Raw genomic sequence first — 21,408 nt, 5'->3', positions numbered from 1 at the left:
GTGCCTGCAGCATACTATCCACTGACACTCACCAGGAATGAATATGCCATTATTCCACCTATCCGACAAGCAGCGCATGAGCTGCCGACGCTCAGCCAGTCAACTGGATCTGATGGATTCATCCCTGAAGACAAACACGAACACAACAGAGCAAGATGGAAATTGACCCGGCTGAGATTGAAATAAGCTTTTATTAGGATGCTGAAAGAAGTTATGAAGTCTTTTGATTTTTCAGAGGAAAGTTATGCTCTCCCTTATAAGGCTGTAAATCAGGCTTAAATATACAGTTAGATGGAAATTAGATGAGAGAGTTACAGTGGGAAGAAGATGCTGATCAATACAACAATAGAGCTGAAACCAACACACAAGGCTTTACAGTTGACATTGACATAAAGCCATCTGTGGCTATATAAGACATCCCAGGCTGGTGACGTAGTATAAAGACGGAGAAAGTCCACACATGGGGCAGCTGGGGACAGGACAGGACTTCCAGAATTCCATAAGTACTAGAACGACCATAAGCAGCCGTTTTAACCTTTGACTCCAAACTCTATTATCACCAAAATAAATACCAGACTAGGAGATTGATGCATTTATTCTTTTAGATTATCTTTTTAAAAATGAAATGACATCAAAATGTAAAATTTGTCAAATGTATTTATATATTTAACAATATGAATGTCATTGCATGTGGTAAACTGTAATGATTGCAAATATTCACAGCAGTATTTTTCTGTAGGATAATAACCATCAGTGATCCCATTCAAATGTTAGATTCATCTAGAATTACTCAGAGCGAGAAACAGTTAAATGTATTGTGTGAGATTATAAACATTATTAACATTAGCATGAATAATAATAAATTTCCACCTAAAATCATCACAAAAGTTAATAGCCTATGGGAAAAAGTTTGCTAAGAAGTACAAAAAAAAAAAAAAAAGAAAGAAATTGTAAACATTGATATTTGCAATAACTAAGGACACTTTGTTTCAAAGTTTGTATACAAGTTTAATACAAAAATTCAGAGCATTATAGTGCTTAGACAACAAGTGGTACAACCGTCCCTGGTCTCCCCTACATTATTTTTAATTGATTAATAATTTGTATTTTAATGTAAGGAAATTGGATATCGAGACCACTTGTGAAGTTTTATTGACAGAGACAATGATAGCTGCTGAGCAACCAAGATGCAGTAAACAGTCGTGATTTCTATTCGATCCATATGACCACCGGCGGCAGAAACAGGTAACAATGATAACATTTTCTTTGCCTTTTTTGTAATTTATATAAAAACATTTTAAATGAAAATATACAGTATTTTTTTTAATTCAACAAAGTTACTGCACATCTAAATTTGAAAACAGTCAAAATGACCTCCTTGTCTGTTCTTGTGTTGAAGATCGTGTGAAAGAAAAAGGGAGTTTTTCTTGTAAGAAGTAGATGCTGAAAATGTGAAAACACTAAGAACTATGTAGTGCTGTGCTAGTTCTGTCTGGAGTGCAGCTGTGTGACCCCTGGGCCGGCTTCAGGTGCTGTTTCATTTGTCTCATCTGTATTAACATGTATTTATTGTTATTGTATAATTGGGAAATAAAAGAAAATGGACTGAGGACTCAGTGTTTAGTAGTGCTTGAGTCAATATGGACAGGCTCATCATCGCAATGTTCACTATTTGTGCATAGACATTCTCACTTCCACATGTCCTCCACACTCACATGCACGCGCACACACATACACACACACACACACGGGCACACACGCTGCATTTTCAGTTTTCTTAATGCAGGAAGAGCAGGAGAGAAAAATTCATTTCAAATCCATGAATCGATTTTAGAAATTTGCATGTGCATGAAAGAGCAGCATAAAATACCATCATGTCACCGTCCTCTGATTCTGGTGGCTCAAACATATCTGGACATGTCCAATAAAGCTGCCAGAAGGAGCATCCATGTTTCAAGTCATTGAGACAGTGCAGTGGACACATTTTATCATGATTTTTTCATGAAGACCTAATTGTATATACTGTTATATACTAGTTAATAACACATTTATTATTGCTTAACACAATCTTTAAAAGTTGTAAGGCACATAATGTTACATATTTGGTAGTTATGGTAATCCCAAACATGGTCTTACCATAAACCTATCCATGTAGTTTTTGAGCCTTAACCTCATCAAACTGTGACTCTTTCACAGTGCTAAGCACATGTTCAAAATGCTTTCTGACCATGTCAGATACAGCAGCCAAAGGGTACCTTCTGCTTCAGTATCAGACACTAAATAGAAAAGATATATCTCTTAAAGAAATACAAAGATAATAATAATAATAATAATAATAATAATAATAATAATAATAATAATAATAATAATAATAATGATAATAATAATGATAATAATAATGATAATAATGATAATCTAAGTCTGTAAGGAACATTGTCTGTGAAAGTAATAAGCTAAAACTAATCTACCAGAAATGGCAGTGTCCTGGGTTTGATTCTGACCAGAGGCTTTAGTTACACATCCCACATCCCCCTCTGACTTCTCATGTTTGCCGTCTCTGTCTGCAGTCGACTCGATCAATGAGGACAAAAATACATCAGTATCGCTAAGACTCCCAGATTACGGATGGCCCCACATGGGAGAAAGATTTTGCAAAACTCTCGCAAGACTCTTATACGTTGTTTCTTCATTGTGCATGCTGTACAAGCAAATTATATTTCATAATGTGCCAACACTGTGGTTAAGATCTGGGGAGGTTTAAAGGAGGACAAAAAACCTTGGTTACGGTTAGGGCAAGACCATGGTTTGGATTAAAGTCATCATTCTTTTTTTTTAGATTATTTTTTGCCTTTATCGTGATAGTGACAGCTGAAGATATGACAGGAAAGGGGATAGAGAGAGAGGGGATGACATGCAGCAAATGGACCACAGGCGGGAATTGAACTGGCAGCCACTGCAGAAGACTGACAGCTTGAATACATGGTGCACATGCCCTACCAACTGAGCTATAGCGGTGCCCCTAAAGTGATCACTCTTGAGAGACCTTTCCCTGGTCTGTGGTTCCATTTCTAGGCACAACACAGATTTTCTTTCCTCCCTTCCCGACATTTGGGGTGTTCTTGATTCAGTATTGGGCTGAAACCTGCAATACTTTGTGTTTTCACATCTGGTTAAGGCAAGGGGTGGGGCAGGCAGACCAACATTAAATCAAAGATGGTCTCAAAATGAACTATAACTCTGATAGAAGCTGAGAAAGATGAGAAGTGGAGGACCTTCGCGGTGACTGAGATTTTACAACCTAACTACGAGCAGGATGCAAACTTTTACATTATTATTATTATATTATTATTTACATTATTTCTCTGAAATCTGATGTTTTCACACAGATGATGAAGACAGCCATTAAAATATGACGTAAAAAAATTAGACTATCACTGCCACTCATACTGATTGGCAGATAGCATGAAAACAAAATGAAAATCAATGAAAGAGTGGAAAGCAACATACAGGCAAGCAGAAAAGAGACAATGCAGCTACATAAAATGCAATCAATACGCCCACTCCCTCACTGTGAATCCTCCGGACAAGGGCCTGCTCTATGACTAGGGAGCTGGCAGGGTTAAGTCTTGGCAAACTTAGGCAGACATTTGTGTTCGTACATACAGCTCCTCCGGGTAATGTCTAGATAAGTGTGGTTAAGTACCTTTAACCACTGACCCAGAAGTGTTTTTCTAACTGGGCCTTTTGTCCTGAAAAATAGCTCAAGTCTTACCCACACACACATACACACTGACACATGTAATCTGCACTCAGTCAGCCTACTCTCTTTTCCAAGCAATGTTATTTAAAAGTGCACACTGCAACAGACACAGAGCTTTGTTCCACCTCATCAGCCAATCAGAGGGGAGTAGAAAGCTTGTCAGGGTAGTTTTCTATCAGTTTAATGTTTCCTCATTAGCCAGTCAGATGTTTCCGTTGTGTTTGTATATATGGCCTGATGGAGACCTCTGGTTAAGGGGTGTAGTGTTCTCTGTTCTGCTTAGTCCTGCTCTGCTGTGCTGTCATTGGCTACTACTACTGGGCTGTGATTGGCTCTTTCTTTTGCCTCAATGACTTGTCTGTGTGATTGCCAGAGTGCCTCTCTAATGTCTAATGTTTTCATGAACCTACCCAAGTAGCTTTTGTGTGTAAACCTACGCATGTTTTTGTGCCCATCAGTAGTTTTTGTGTCTAAACCTAACCAATTAGTTTTCTAGCCTAAACCTACCCAAACTGTGTCTGAAAACCAAAAAATAATAAGTCAGCTAAGTCTAAAAAAGAGACATTTAGCTTCACATTGGTCACTAAGACCAGTCTCCTGGGTAAAAGTCCAGCAATTGATCCATTCATCTCCCACAAGTGCCTTGCTTAACTTCTCCCAAGTGCCAATACATTCATGCTCACAGCCAATCAGGGCGCAGTAGTAGCAGCCAATCACACCATAGTAGGGTGGACTGTGGCGGAACAGTCCTGGGGAAAGAAATAACACTGGTGGTGCAACAAGACCTGGGAGACAGTCTTACCTTGTTGTGTCTTTTATGTTGCTTTTCATCTTGTTACGTCTTTTTCATCTTGTTACGTCTTTTACGTAGTTTTTCATTTTGTTATGTCTTTTCGTTGTCTTTTTTGTTTTGAACATCTTTTGTCTCAATAATTCCCCTAAAATGCATTCAAACTAAAGTAACACGCCTGTTTTGAAAATGTAAGGAGTAGTAAGAACAGATATTTGTATTCAATTGTAAGGAGCAAAAGTAAAAACCTGTCAGAAATATAAATGCTCAAGTAAAGTACAGACCTGTATTTGAGTCCCGACAATGTGAGTGTGTAAACAGTTTCATGTCCCCACAACATGAGTAGCACACACACACACACACACACACACACACACACACACTTATCTGGCTGCATTTTCAATTTTCTTAATGCAGGAAGAGCAGGGGAGAAAAATTCATTTCAAATCCATGAATCTATTTTAGAAATTTGCATGGGCAGAGGAAGAGCAGGAGTGGAGATGAAAGCAGTCTGTCTCACAGCCTTTCACTCAATCAAATCCACTGAGCTTAATGATCGAAGATTTCAATCAAGATCCAGCGACATGCCGTCCTCCAGCACATCTTTCTACATATTCTCTGCACTTTTTAAACATTAGGCTTAATGACCACAGTCTGATTCTTCTGCCCAAAATGGTAATTCCAACCATTTGTTCTGAGTGGATCCTCGACTTTGAACATGGTGTTATCATAAAAGCAAGCAAAGCAGGGAGCTGGGGGGTGACAGCGAGAACAAATGGTGAAAATGAAGGTTCCTGCACGCCTTGGCCACGGGATATTAGATTTTTGCCTGTCAAAGGAGTGAAACCACAGCTGCTGCTCTCTATCTGCAGTCCTCAAGGTTAAATAGAGATAAAAGCCTGTGAATGGTGGGAGCCCTGCGCTGGACCACCGTCAAGGCCCATCTGTAATGTTGAACATGCTCCGTGCTAAACCTCCTATCACCATATCTTGTTTCTGCTGCTCCACCATTTACTGATGGGGCCGTCCATATCACATGGCTCGCACACGGCGGTGACCTTCGCTCCAGCTGAGAGGAAATCAAAACAGACTAGAAACAGAAAAGGAGGAAAAGACGACAAAGAAGAAGAACAAGAGAGGGGAAAAACGCAGGATGAATGAACATTGCAGATGTTAATAAAGTTTCCCGACAGAGCGGCGGGGAGATAAGCTTTGCCAGTGTGGGGAGACGGAGGACTGTTCATCAATTTACCAATACACACGTCTTTAAAATGTCCTGCTGTTACTCACTTACTCTGTGACCAGTGTGCAAAATACTCTTTGTAGTAGGGGGGTGTCCCATGTCCTGTGCACCATGAGCACTATTTCCAAAACCCACAATTTTTCATACTTTATGTCTCTGCAGCAAAAGAGGAGAAAAAGAAAAAGAGAAACACATGTTGTATGAATGGTAAAAGTGAGCCAAACCAGCAAAGTTTCAGCTGGACAGCTAAACAATGCACTGAACAAATTATTATATAATTATTGCAAATTCTAAAGCTCCGTAAGGCAGGGGAGCTGCTGATTTGGCTCATAATTCTCTCCAAGTTGATTACTACCAGGGAGCACTTTCACAATGTTTTCACTTTGTCATTTGATAAATTATTATTCTAACAACATCCATTATAGACACTTTAATGTGCAGTAAAGACACCATCATTCATTATCACTAAAAACTAGGGCTGCTCACAAATTGTTGACTGTAGTTTAGTTTATTTGAAAAAGGATCAAATATAATAGTAAAAGCAGTACCAGCATATATGACATTTTCGGGGATAACATGATAAAATCCAAGACTTATTTCCACAGTGGTCCCTGATAGTCCATCAACCTGTCCTTGTCACAACAAGATGGAGCTAGCTGTACTACGTCCATGACAGTTGATGTGCAAACACGTCATGTCACATCACAGTACAACAATCCACTTACAATTAAAAATGCCAGTAAAAAAACAGAAGAGTCTGCAGAATTTTTCACTAATCTGTTGGTTGCAGAACCTCAAACTCCATTTGGGAGCAGCACCTTGTTGGTAGGCCTGGAACTGAAGTATCAGAGGATTGTTGCAACATGGACCTTATTTCTCATAACACATTGCTGCTAACTGTGCTGTAGCTGCTATAAGCTAGTGGGCCCAAACCAACGGAAACTGGTTTGACGACAGGGAATGCAGTACCGAGGTGATGTTGCTCCGACCAGGACTCTGGTTAACTGTTGGAAGTTGGAAGGTATTTATTCCTGTGCTTTAGACAATGAAACTTGTGCGAGGTTAAACTATGTTGAAAAAAATAACAAAATCTCTCCTTGCTGATTATTCTGATACATTCTGAGTCATTACTGCTCAGTTGGTGGAGCAAGCGCCCCATGTACAGAGGCTGTTAGTCCTCTGCAGCGGCTCCCGCCTGCAGCCCTTTGCTACGTGTCATCTCCAGCTCTCTTGCCCCCTTTACTGGCATATCTTCAGTTGTCCTATCTAAAAAAAAAATTCCATCAACATTGGCTTGTCCTTAGCCTTAGTAAAAGTAGCAGTGGGACGTCCACACCAAGGACTATAACTTGGATTTGGAATCCATATCTAGGCCAGGAAGATAGAAAAGGTGCTATCACACACATTTTAGCTGCTTTTTTTTTTCATTCAGTGCGTAAACTACACATTTTTAGAGTCGGAGAATATAAGAATCACTTTAGGCCTACAATAATGAAAATTAGAATGTTTAAAAAATTAAACATTTACCTACAGGGAGCTACATAAAGCTCCAGGGCCACAGGTTGCAGACCCCTGAGCTGGTTTTTGGTTTGTCTGTTCTGGGATACCATACAGAAGTGTTGAATCAGAGAGCTGGAACACTATTGTTACTATTGTACTATTGTTACTATTGTAACAGAGACAGTAAAGCCCATTTGTGGGAGCCTGCTCCAGCCAAACGCTGAGTGTTGCTGGTGAATGTTGTGTTGTGTGTTGTAATCTGTGTAGCCAATCCTCTGTAATGTAGCATAAAGATAGCTACCTAGCTAATGCAATCATAATGTCAGACCACAGCGCAGCATTTTTCTTTCATCAGGCAAGTGTTTCATCACAGAGCCTTGCTTGCATTTTTGTACCAAAAATATATACACTATATGGACACGGAGCTAAAGGTAACAAAAAAAGATTCTTATTATCAGCTGATTATACACTAATGACAACATACCTACTTAAAATTAAATTCCATTTTTAATAATTACCTCTGAATCTTAGTGGTCCTTGGTACAGGCATGTGAGCTGCAGGATTTCAAGTTAACATTAAGTTCATGGGCTTTTTTCAAAAATAACAACAAGTGAATGTTTTTGTTATGCTTGAATATAATGTGTGAACACTGATGTGACTCTGTTATAAATTAACTATTTTATTAGCTTCAGGAGATCATTGGACTGAAAGAGAGGGAACAGAATCTCATCTGAGGTTTGATAAGTTCATCAAACTGTCTGTTGTTAATGTCAGCGACAGGTAATGATCACAGTGTGGAGGATGTGAGAATGCTTTGTCTGTCACCACTCACGCCCTGTAATTTGGCACTTGCTAAAATGCTGAACAATTAGTCCAGTCACAGAGGAGCATGACTGATATTTTATCACACACATCCACCAGAATCATTAATGCTGTTCAAATGGGCCTTCAGTTGGAAAACATCTGCATTTTGGTGCTTTCTGTTCAATTTGGAATGTGCCCCTCAGCTAATGTGTTGAGCTATTTCAACTCATCTGAGCTTTTAAGCATGATGAACTCTGGGCTGTCGCATGTCAACAAGCATCTCCTCCTCATGCCAATAAATCCTCAGTTTCAGGCTCAGGCCCCCTTGTTTGCCTTGGTTTGTTAAAAAGTCCTGTAGTACACGAACCATAAAGTAGTATGCACTGCATACTCTGAGCCCAGGGGCTAAGGATTGCCCTGGGCTCAGAGTATGCAGTGCAAAAGGTCTAAATTGTAGTTTCAACAAGGGAAAATATGTATTTATACCTCAATTACTGTGAAGCAGAGCATTTCCTTTTTTTTTCCTTCCAAAAATCTTTTTTTAAGAAAATGCCAAGACATACCCTCAGAAAAACAAGTAAATTTCCATTTTCTGAGTTATTGTTATCAGATTTGAACTTGGGACTAGACACGGTTAAAAGCTGTGGTTCCACTGCGTTTTCTAATAAACTGAATGTATAGGTCATCTGCAGGCATATATTTGCAAAGAAAATCTTCTATTTCAGTGTGTTCAAACTTCTATTACTCAGTGCCAGCAGCACTTATAGTGATTCTGACTGTTGCAGAAAAAAACTTTAAAAAGCTTTTCAAAAGAGACCAAACCATGCATGTACTCCAAGTGGTTCAAGGACAGCTTTCAGTTTCCTTTGGGTGCGCCTGGGAAAATAGGTGTTTTAGGCTCATTTTATAGGAATGGTAAACAGTACTGAAAAAAAAGACACTCCCAGGCATCTCATTTATCTACTTCTAAGAAGATGCTTGGAAGAGGTTCGATTGGATGGCATAGTTAGTTTTACAGAATACTGGTATCAAACCTATTTGGAAATGTCCTTATTTGACTTCATCATTCCTCACTGTGTCTCTTCATGAGTGTGTACATTTGAGTGTTTGGACACGTCTCCGCTCAGACAAATAATACAATATGTTTATCACAGATAAAGAAGAGAAATATAGATTCAATGAATGTCCTCTGGAACAATGAAAAAGTGCTTTTGTCCGCCTCTAACTTTTCGTAGTGCTGTGTGTGTGTTTGGAGCCCCAAATCAGTCTGGGCACGGTTCCAGCCGGCGTGCAAAAGCAAAGAAAAGGAAAGGAGAGCTTTGAGCTGTGTGATGAATGACTTCTGTGAGCTAAAATTCGTGGAGCACTTGTTTATAGTGGGAACATAATGTACCATAAATTCCACCTCCACTTTTCCAGCTCCCAGATAACATTTTATCCAATTCGCCGGTGCTTTCTCTGCTGATTAAAAGGCACTCTCAAGCAAACAGTTTTGCAGCTGCTGCTACATTGCTCTTTCTCTCTCCCCTCCTCTCCTCCAGTATCTCATCCTGTATTCCTCTGACTGTACCGTCTTTCCCTCCTCTGGTTGGTCAGTCATATCTTTCCTATTATTTCCCATCTGTCTTTTCCTCCCACCCTCTTGCACTTCACTTCTATAGGCAAGGAGAGAGCCACAGTGCTGAGCTAATGGTGTGCAAATGTCCTGCTTTTGTGTGCAGATAACTGCAGTTTTTGAAACAGGACCATGGCTTCAGATTGGGTATACACAGAGGAGGGAAGTAACTAAGTACTAATACTTTGTTACTGCACTTAAGTAGATTTCTTAGGTACCTGTACTTAGTATTTATATTAGAGTTTAACCAAAATAGATGGAACAAAAACAAAAACAAACAAAAAAAAAAATTTCAGGTTATCCACCAATGCGTAACGACTGTAAGAAGACAAAACATAAGATGAAAAAGACATAACAAGATGAAAAAGATTTAACAATCAAAAACAACGAAAAAGACATAAAACCAAAGATGTAACGAGACAAAAAACAAAAAATATAAAAGCCGTAACAAGACATAACAACAAAACACAATGTAAAAGACGTAACAAGAGAAAAACAACGTAGCATAACATAACAAGATAGAAAAGATGTAACAAGATGAAAAGATATAATGATGCAAAACAATGTAAAGCACATAAGACAAAAAATATATTGAGAGAAAAAAGATGCAACAAGATGAAAAACAATGTAAAAAAACTAACAAGACAAAAAAAAGAAAATGTAACAAGATAAAAAGGCATAACAAAAGAAAAAGATGTAATGATACAAAACAATGTAAAACAATGTAAAAGACAAAACAAAAGATGTATAGGGACATAAAAAGATAAAAACAACATAAAAAAAACATAAGACAAAAACAAGATACAAAATGTGACAAGACAAAATATGAAACTAAAAGAAAAAAAAGACTAAGTCTAAGGAGCAAGACCAAAAAACAATGAAAAAGACATGACAACAAAAAACTATACAAAAGTAGACAAAAGACATACCAAGACAAAAACAACATAACAACAGGACAAAATAAGTAACAAGAATAAAGAATAAAGAGGTAAAAAGACAAAAAATATATATAGCAAGACGAAAAACAATGTAAAAGCAGTAACAAAAGGAAAGACGCAACAAGACAAAAAAACAACAAAAAGACATTACAAGACAAGACAATAACGTAAGATGTAATGACAAAAAAGTAACAAAATGAAAAAGACAAAACACTAAGAACTATGCAAAAGTAAGAGGAGTAACAGCTGGTAGAAATATCCTTCAGATGGCTCCTTTTTTACGTTTATACTTTGAGTACCTTTCAGAGCCTGAACTTTTTCACTTTTACTGCAGTAAAGAAGTTGAGTTTGTACTTGTGCTTTTATTGGGTATACATGTCTCAAACTCTCAGTCTCCTCATCTTGTCCAAACATTTCACCATAATGTAGGAAAAAAGGCATTTTTATGCATGAGAGAACCACACATTGATCTTGATGGTAAAACACATTTATTGTTAAGAACAGCCTCTAAATTGTGCTGCAGCTGTTCCCCCGCGACCTCCTCACTGTCCAATTACTGTCTAGCAGAGCAGGGCCGGTCACAGCAGGACAGAGCTCAAGGTAGAAAGAGACAAAGTTAGGAGTACAAGATGGAAGAAAAGCTCAGAAATGTAAAGTCAGACTGGCTGTTTTTAGAGAAATGAATAAGTGAGGAAGATAATTAAAGCCTCACGAAGTGTCAGAGCCTATAAAGTCATCAAGCTCCATGCGAGATACACAGCATCTTACTTAGGCCTGCTGTCGACCAGATTCATCCCTTTCTGCAGTCAGAAATCAGGTCAAAGTCTTAATCTAGTTAGTTATGTTAAATCTATTTGTCTTATTCTGTCTTTGTAGTGAAGATATACATATTTCTGGAGATTCTAAAACGGACAGCCCACCTCAAAATCAGAAATATCCATTTTTTTCTCTGGGTGCTAGTGCTAATTATTAGATGGCACTCAGCTAGTGGTGCTCAAGGCACCAAAAAATGCATTTGGACTCAACAGCAATGTCTCTGTCCAGAAATCATGACCATGTCACTCAAAATAATCCCAAAATAAGACCTTGTAAGAGCAGTCACATGTAGGAACTACTTTCTTTCTACTGTCTGCCACATCACTGCACCTGACAAAAACTACTAACAAGCTGCAGTAAATCTGACCCACAGTAATCTTGCTGTTAGTTCTAACTGTCACTCCTTAACTTCAGTACCTCTAATGCTTAATAACCTCTCATGTAAAGATCACAGGACCTTGGTTAATGGCTTAAATTGAAGAAAGCACTTGTACCATTAAATTTATGAACATAAATTACTGAATTGATTAATCTCCATGAATACAAAGGGACACTGAATACAAATTTCCATTGAAAATAATAAAAACAGCCTTGGATTTGTTTTACAGTGAATGTACTGAAATACAAATTAATTAAATTTACATTTCCTTCTTCCCACACTTCTTGTCCACTAGTGTGCAAAAACTGTAAAAGTTTTTTCCAAACAGCAACATCAAGAGCTGAGAAAGGAAGCCAACATGAAAGTGCCAAAAATTGTTGTTCCTCAAACGGTCACTTGAAGCTGGATCCAACAGCGAGTTCATTCCCATAGACTCCGATGCAAAATCCTGTTTTCTATAGCCAATTTCCCTTCATGACAGCTTTAAATCTTTATATAAATTATATTAAGAATTACAGTTATGCATAATTAAAAGAGCACCTGCTTTGAGTGACAGGTGGCTACTAGTATGACACACCTGATGCACACTGTCAGTATCAGTCCTGGCATTGGTTTCAGAGTCCCTGGGAAGCAAGAAACACTTCTGACTTACACACCGAAAATAGCAAATTAGCGCTGGGGATGCTAATGATGTCAATGTAAACAAGCTAACGGCTGTTACCTTTTCTTTTGCAGTGATGTAGACATTTCAGATCTCTGGCTATGCCAGACTGGGTGGCTACCATCACAAGTAGCTAGACATAAGGTAGCCAGTTCATTTGCTTGCCTCAGCTCCACCTACATTCCACCTTTTAGCCCATTTTGGGTTAGCATGGATTTAGTCAGGCACTACAAAGTTGGCGATGGTCAGAGAGACTGCAGTGAGCTTCACAATGGGATTACATCCATGTTTTCTACAGTCTATGGGTTTTACAAGGTAATTAGTAAGCAGTGTATCCAGTTCTTCTTGTAGCAGTTGACTTTGTTTCAATGACTTTACAACCATTGGCATCATCTGCCTGGCATGACTGAAATTCCCTCACATCATACCTAAACAACAACAATGGTTGATTGCCAGTGACTCCCAAAACATTAGAAAGGACCGTTGAAGTACCAGCGTCCAGCGTACTGGACCAAAGCACATTTGACACCCTAACCCAGTGGTTCCTGGCAAGTCCTTTGTCAAAAAAGTGGGAATCACTGCACCAACCAACAGTCAGACTTTGTTTAGGTTCAGGCACCAAAACTATTTGGTTAGGTTTAGGAAAAGATAATGGTTTAGGATAAGTAACATAATGTCAGTATCTTAAAACTTTAAATAATAATAATTATTTGTTTGAGCCATCCATTCATCCCAGCCTCCTCCCTACATGTACTTTCTTTCTCTTAACACTTTTTCCTGTCATAATTACTACGACCACAAGAGGTTATGACTATCAATAAACATAAGTATGGTTCATAATAAGCAGCTTGCATAGACGATCTATACAGCTGGTGTGACAATCTAGGATTATGCACAAAGGGACAATACCAGACCTGTCAATAAGCTGCACAGTTTTTCTTCTCTGTATTAGATAAAATGAGCCTCACAAACTGACACAATCACACACACACACACACACACACACACACACACACACACGCTTCACATTCCTCTTAAATACTCTTCCATTCTCTGGATCAGTTTATCTCAGGTACAAAGGTTACACTGTCAACTTTCATTAAATCTCAGCCTAATAAAACCACTAAATCTGCGCTCGTCTCTCTTATGAGCACATGTGATTCATGACAAATGGATGAATAAGAGACTAACAGCTTCTAAATGGAAATTCATGCAAAGCCCACCCAAGTGTTGTAGGATGAAAAATAAATATGGTAGACGCATCCTGGTGATATGTGATGAGAAAAAAAGATATTTTGATCGCCTTTCAACATAACTGACAATTAGAAAAGTTAGACTGATCCCAGATTAAAGGACAATGGGTTTTTGTTGAGAAACAAAAACACAGTCACCATGTTGTCTTTGTAATTAACTGTGTGAGAGTCTGAATAGATGCTGAAATGGAGTCTTGCAGAGGTGGAAAGGGAAAACTGAAAATGATGGGAACAGCAAGACACCTGCCTGAATAATCGTAAAAGTCTGCTGAGTTTAATTTCTCTTGTTTCTTCTCTCAATCACTCACTCTCTTTCATGTTGTAAAGGGTGTTTCAATTTCTAATCTCAGCATTGATGTGAGCAACTACCAGCGGTTCTTTTGGAGTCCTAACCATTGTGCTACACAAGTTGTAGCAGTCTCAAAGCTTGTCACTTGATTTCTAGCTATTATCGCCCACCCATAATAAAAAGCCTAAACTGCCTGATCCCGGGAGTCCCACGCAAGTGACAGCCTCTGGGGCTGAAAAATGAAGCCAAAGTGAAAGGCTTTAAGTTATGCATAATGTGTGTGTCCACTTCAAATTCATGTAAAGCCACAATAAATGTGTGTTCTGAGTATGTCACACCACAGAAACGTGTTAGTAACCACCCGACCAAATTTCAATGATTAAAAAAAGTATATAAAATGAAAGTGGGGGTGTGTCTTCTCCACTGTCTGTGTCAAATACTACAACCTGAAAATGAACTTAAACATGGACACTGTTTAACAGCTTTATTGGACATGTCCAGACATGTTTGAGCCACCAGAGCCAGAGGACAGTGACAGGATGGTATTTTTTTCCTTCTGTGTCGGGTTGTTGGAACTGAAGTGTGCTGAAGTGAACTGCTGGGCTGATTTGGACTGAGAGAGTCGCTGAAGGTATGTTCACAACTGATTATTAGCGGGGATGAGGGAAGGTGGAGACAGTGTCGTTTGTGTGTCGGTTCATGGGACTTATATAATGTTGGGCAACATGGCTCCAGCATGTCACAGAGCCATGTTTGTGGTCCACCCAAAAAAATCCTGAACACAGAAATTCAGGAACCACAGTTTAATAGTCTAACTCCACAATTCAGTTCTACATAGTTCTCAGCACAGGTGGGTGCTGTCACAGATAGTTATTTGCTAGCCTGTTGCTTCATTTGGTTGCCTCAGCTCCAGCCATGCTTCAGCTCTTTGCCTATTTTTGGATTATCTTGAAGTTCGACGCTGACACTATCAAGATGGTGACAGCTGGAACCACCACACTGTGAGCTTCTCAATGACTCCTCACAAACCTATGGGTAACTAGGTCTATGGTCCCATAGGATCCACAGCTTCCCAATCCTGGTGCAGTGTTTCTCACACTTTGACATCGCTCACCACCTCAGAAAACAGTGAACTCGTCAAGTACCACCTAACTATTTTGTGCTGTTTCTTGCTAGCAGATGCTGTGGACACCTCAGTGGCACTTCTTAACTAGCCATCAGCAGTTGTGCTCAGTTAACTGTCATCCACTTCATTTTCAACACAGCAGCTCAAAATATCCTCCCCCTGAACTGCACTTTTCTTTGTAATAGTTCCCATTTGAAGCCACGATCACAATGTTTTTGAAGCATTGATTTTCCGTCCCCTCATTTTACCTCCTTGTCTTTGTTTAGCTTGTAACTATCAGTAATCATGGCTGACATGTGCGTGTGCTATGTGCATGATTGTGACCATGTCTGCTACATTGTCACAATCATGCATTAATGCTTGCGTTGATATTTAAATAAAAATACATGAAAGACAAAACTTATTTTAAATTACATGTCAGTGATCTCTTTTTTTATGTTTTCATTCAACATTTTGTATTATTTTGATGATATTATGTTTTTAAAATAATTTAAATTAGATTTCTCCACATACCAATGGAGAGAACCTGCATACCACCAGTAGTTCTCGTACCAACCAAAATTACCTTCCTCTTTTCTGCATTTAAACATAACATGTCAATCTGATTTATGGCGATCATTTGGCTAAATGATTGTCTGGTCATTATTAGCCACCACCTACCTTGTATGTGTATCCATGGCAACGTGGTTCAGACTAGTTCACAGTTCAGTTCAGTTTATTCTTAAACCAGCAGCTATTTAAAGACAATATGGTCACTGACTCACATAAAAGAACTCTGGTAGTTTGTATTTTGACCACCTGCAGGAATGTTTAAACCGCTCACTGCTGCATGATTTGCGTTGTGTCCTGCAGGACCTGTGGGATCCTGGTCCTGATCCCAGTGCAGTCATATAGCTCCTGGGCCATCAGAAAGTACTACCTCAGAGGAAGAAACTGTATTGTATCAATATAGCCCAAGAATACATAACTTACTGGGCTGTTAAAAAGTTCTTGCAGTCAAAATTGACCTTTAGTAAAAGTGTTCCTTTTTTCAAATTAGCATTTTCCAGGCTGCAGGATGAAAACAGTAAATACTTGAATACACTGAAATAAAATGTAAAGGCAGCTATATGCCTGGCCAGAGTCTGTTCTATTCTAAGACAGAGGACTGGTGTCACATTTACATTTTTTATTTACCTACATGTATTATAAAAATTTAACAAGAGTGAAGATGAAGCTGGATGTGTGTGCTTTCTTGGTGCTAAATTGGTTTGTTTGAAGGTTATAAGGTTGATATTTTTGCCCTGGTGTTACTCCATGGTAATGCCCAATAGAGTAGTTTGCGCACTGGCTACAAACAGGCACTAGTATCATCAGTACTATGATTTATTCCATCCAGCTGGCAGTATTTATCTTGGTATTTTGTATCAGAACTAGGTCTGCAGTTAGGCTAATCCATCATTACACCACTCTTCTAGGCCAGAACTAGAGCCAAGAAGTTCTTAGTCCCAACGTGTCAAATACAGCAGCTTTGTCAGTTCCCATTTGTTTCAAACTATAACTATGAAGTCAGGTGATGTAGTATCAAGAGCAAGATCGTCATATGGTTTTTGTGTTGTTTTTCAAAATCTACTCAAATGTTGCATGTTTATCATTACTAACTTGACTGCAGAGCTCTGCACATGGAAAACTGACACAACAGGGGTACGGAGTTTGAAGCATAGGGCCACTGAGCAAGATGCTGCATTTGACGAATTAGGAATGAGGATGTGTTGAGGATAGAGTTTATGTGTAAGCATCCAAAGTAGTTTTAGGACTACTTATCCATGTTTGTTTATTAGTTAGATTTTGTGTAAAGCAACAATAAATGTGTTCTCAGTTTGTCACACCACAGAAATGTGTTACCAACCACCCAGCCAAGGATTAAATAAATAATTAACTATATAAAATTAGATCTCAAAATCATGAAAAAATGAGGAGTTTTCTCTGCTGTGAAACACTGGATGTGTGTCTGTTCTTGTCAAACACCACTACAACCTGAAAATGACCTGAAACATGGACACTTGTCTATGACCTTTCAGGAGTTAAATGACAAAATCAAATCACCTTTCATGTCTGTGCTCTAAGTGTGAAGACCAAAGAGGCAATTAACCATCTATCTCTCTATCTTTATATGCACACATGCACACATGCACACATATGCACACATGAATGTTTGCATCTATGTATGTATGTATGTAAGTAAGCATGCATGCATACATGTATGCACATACCTAAAGCAAACACCAAGAACAGTCACAGCAGGGACAGAACAGGAGGCAGAAAGGGGAGATCATTGGCTAGTGGAGAAGTCAGACCAAGGCTGCATTCACCCAGTACACACATTCACCTATACTACAAGGAGTATTTCCACCACATATGTATCTATCTATCAATCTATCTATCTATCTATCTATCTATCTATCTATCTATCTATCTATCTATCTATCTATCTATTATATAGTATATTCTTTGTATGTATGTATGTATGTATGTATGCATGTATTTACCTATGTATCTATCTGTCTGCATGCATGTATGTATTTCTGTATTTCTATCTATCTATCTATCTATCTATCTATCTATCTATCTATCTATCTGTCTGTCTGTCTGTCTGTCTGTCTGTCTGTCTGTCTATTCAACACAGTCTCTCAGCAGCTTGTGAAATAGTCAGAAGAATTAATTGTTAGGTTTGTGTACATGGACGCAAATTGAAAGTCAAATACCGCTTGTAATTGCATTATGGTCCACAGCAGAGGTATGTGTATGGTCACATGCAACAGCTCACTCATTTAAAAAAAAACTCAGGTTTTTGGTTGCTATATAAATCTATGCAGAGGCAATAAGTGTATGCAGGTGAACTACTATAGGAGCATCCAGAAGGTGCACATTTTTCTTTTTGAACATGGGGCACCCCACCCACCTCAAATTCTCCTTAGGGTTCCAAAAAGGCTTGGGACACCCCTGTGTACATGCACAACCCTGTGATCTGTGACTGCAGCCCTTCAGTAGCTTGTGTTTGGACAGAGAGGACATAAAAAAAATTATCTGCATCAGTCGTGTCTGCATCTGGCCATCTATTCACAACTTACAACCCTAAAGTTGCTATTTATTCTGTCATGTATTTGAATGATAATAGAAGCAGCCAGACTATCATTCTGTCCTCAGAGCAGCAGACAGCCGGGCATTGACGTCAGCAGCTCTAATGGGTAGTAATAGTCTAATGGATCCCTCCCACTGCTCTGCAGCCTCCCAGTCTCCTGAAGGAACACTGCTGCTGGTCATGCAAAGCAGTCAGTATGCAGTCTTTTCCAAATGTTTTAGTGCTCTTACGTCCAGTGGATGTGGCCATCTGTCGGCATCGGCCCGCTGCCCTCTCCCAGGTCTCATTATGTTGGCGTGGCGCTGAATATCAAACCAATGCCACGCCGTCTGCTGGAGCAACCACTGAGGCATAGTATGTACTGGCACAAACTGAGATACACAGGTGTGCATGTAAACATGTGAAGCACACATACACACACTCATTTACTACAATAGTTAGCTGTAAGGTCACTCAGTAGAAAAGAAAAGGCACACATGATTTCTGTCAAGTAAACTGAACTTGCTGGTTGTTTTTTTCCCCATTCATGTTCAGGATTTCCTGCGATGAACTGGCGACTTGTCCAAGGTGTACCCCGCCTCTCGCCCAATGTCAGCTGGGATAGGCTCTAGCAGCCCGCGACCCTTACGGAATAAGCAGTTACAGAAAATGAATGAATGAATGTTCAGGATTTGACATTAACCATGGGCCATGGCCACAAAAAATGATTCTGTGGCCACCAAATATTTCATGTAGGTGGGCCCCCTGTGGTCACCAAGATTTATCTCCATACTGTGTGCCTTCACCAACACAATGTTGCAGTTTCATGAACATCCCAATTCCATTACACCGTTTAGTTCAAAATTGCACAAAAACAGTGAACTGTACTTGTAGCTACCAGTATATTGATAATGCAAACACAAAAGGTGGGCTATGGAAAGTACAAAATGGCAATGAAACTTCAGGAGTGAATGGAAGCAGGATTTTAAATGTTAGAATATGACACATCTGAGTACAGATTTTTTTATCGCAGTTTGTGCTGTAAGTTTCATGCTCCACTTACGGGGGCTGCAAAATTGTGAAAAATGCAAAAGTTTTTCTTTAGAGCCAGTGTTTAGTTTGTCCTTTCTGGGCTACTGTAGAAACTGCGGCCTCCATGGAAGCGGACCTGTGCCCATTGTAGATATAAACGCTGTCTTCTATGGTAACAAAAACCCTTTAATTTCAGATGATTATACAGAAATGAAAACATATGAACATTCTATTCTATTTCTGCCATATTCTACTAATAGAGCACCCTCAATCTTCCACATTTGACCTTTAGGTCCATTTACAGTCCTGACAGAACTATTACAAACAGCACTGCCACTATGTATTTATATGCAAATCCTGCCCCGTGTGTGGGGCACCAAGTGCTGCAGGGGGCGCCACAACAGCCTGATCATGGACATTTAAAGTCTGATAAACACCACTGATTAACTTGCAGGATAATTCTGTGGTTAATGGATGAAGTATATGAAGTACACTGTAGACTGGAGTCTCTGTCAACAGTGAGAAACAGATAGAGAGGTCTGTGTTATGCATGTCGCAAAGTCTGTATCTATGGAAGCTCATTTCCACCAATGTGGCAGGAAAAATATCCTGTAAGTCATTATAGTTAGAAACTTTGTCAAAGCAATGACTTAGGATCTCAAAATAATTAGAATTCTCAAAATGACTGACAGACAAGTCATTATATTGAAATGTTAAGTCATTATTTTCAGAACATTTCTCATTATTCTGAGATACAAACTTAATATTTTGAGAAAGGGGAGACTGGGAAAAATTGTAACATTCTACTCAGACTAAACTAAACTAATACCGGTCGAAGGGTGCAGCCAAATGTTGGGAGACCAACTGTGTCCTCAATCATTCAGACTTTTCGTCAACAGAACAGGTATGTTATCTAACAGTAGGCACCATACTGTAATACTGTATATTTTCTGTAATGCTTCATACAATATTACAGTATTCCACTTGCATTTTACAATATACAGTAAGTATACTTTATTCAGTGATATTTTATCTTACTCAGTTTTGTGTTTTGCATTACTATATTTTTTCCACATAGGACTGCAAGACAACTTCACAGGGGTGGCAGAAGGCCCCTTTTCTTTTTACCCCTTTAGGGAGATAAAGAGTGCCATTATAGAGGACAACAACATCTTTGAAAACATCCAAACAGTCAGCATCTCAACCACTGACAGGGTGCTGAAAAAACACCAAATGAATATGAAGCAGCTGTACACTGTTCCATTTGAAAGAAATGGTGAAAGAGTGAAGGAGCTGCTCTACCAGTATGTACAGGTAAAACATGTATGAGCATGCAGTAACTGTACCCCACAGTAAACAGTACATGTACAACAACATGTACAGTACATCGTATAGTGATATACAGTACAGTAAGTGTGACCTTTACACATTTGCTATGGCTGTAGAAAAGAAGATGCAATATGTGCTGTACATTTGATGTCTTGTCCAAAATGAAAATGCATGTAATTCATAAAACTCATTTTGTGTCTTCTAGATATAGTGTATAATGGAACTGGAAGCAAGTGAACCACTGCACAACTTCATCTACATGGATGAGGCTGGCTTCAATCTAACGAAACACAGAAGGCGTGGTCGAAATATCATACACAGTTGATGTGCCAGGCCAATGGGGAGAGAACATGGGTGCTGCTATTTCTGAGAATGGTGTGCTAACGCATACTCCCATTATTGGGCCATACAATACAGAGGATCTTGTCACCTTTTTAGACACTCTCTACAGGGATCTCATCCCTCAACAAGAGAGGGGTCAGATTGGAGATGACTTGCCAAAGTACGTGATAGTTTGGGACAATGTCAGTTTCCATCGCTCCAACATCATCAGGCAATGGTTTGCGACACACAACACGATGCTGATGGAGTTCCTCTCACCCTACTCCCCATTCCTTAACCCCATTGAGGAAGTTTTCTCAGCATGGAGATGGAAAGTATATGATCGCCAGCCACATACACAGATGACCCTTCTGGCTGCCATGGATGCAGCGTGTGATGACATCATAGCAGACGCCTGCAGAGGCTGAATAAGACACTCTAAAAGATTATT

At 39.1% G+C, this 21,408-nt stretch overlaps 1 pseudogene; it reads left to right on the top strand.

Moving 5' to 3' along the window:
• Positions 1-15,024: 15,024 nt before the first annotated feature.
• LOC146320992 (uncharacterized) lies at positions 15,025-21,385 on the top strand (annotated as a pseudogene).
• Positions 21,386-21,408: the final 23 nt, after the last annotated feature.

Source organism: Lutjanus erythropterus, chromosome 9 (assembly GCF_056507025.1).
Source record: "Lutjanus erythropterus isolate fLutEry1 chromosome 9, fLutEry1.hap2, whole genome shotgun sequence".
In the NCBI taxonomy this organism is placed as follows: Eukaryota; Metazoa; Chordata; class Actinopteri; order Lutjaniformes; family Lutjanidae; genus Lutjanus; species Lutjanus erythropterus.
The sequence above is the reverse complement of the archived record's forward strand: the minus strand, read 5'-3'. Positions and strand labels throughout refer to the sequence as shown.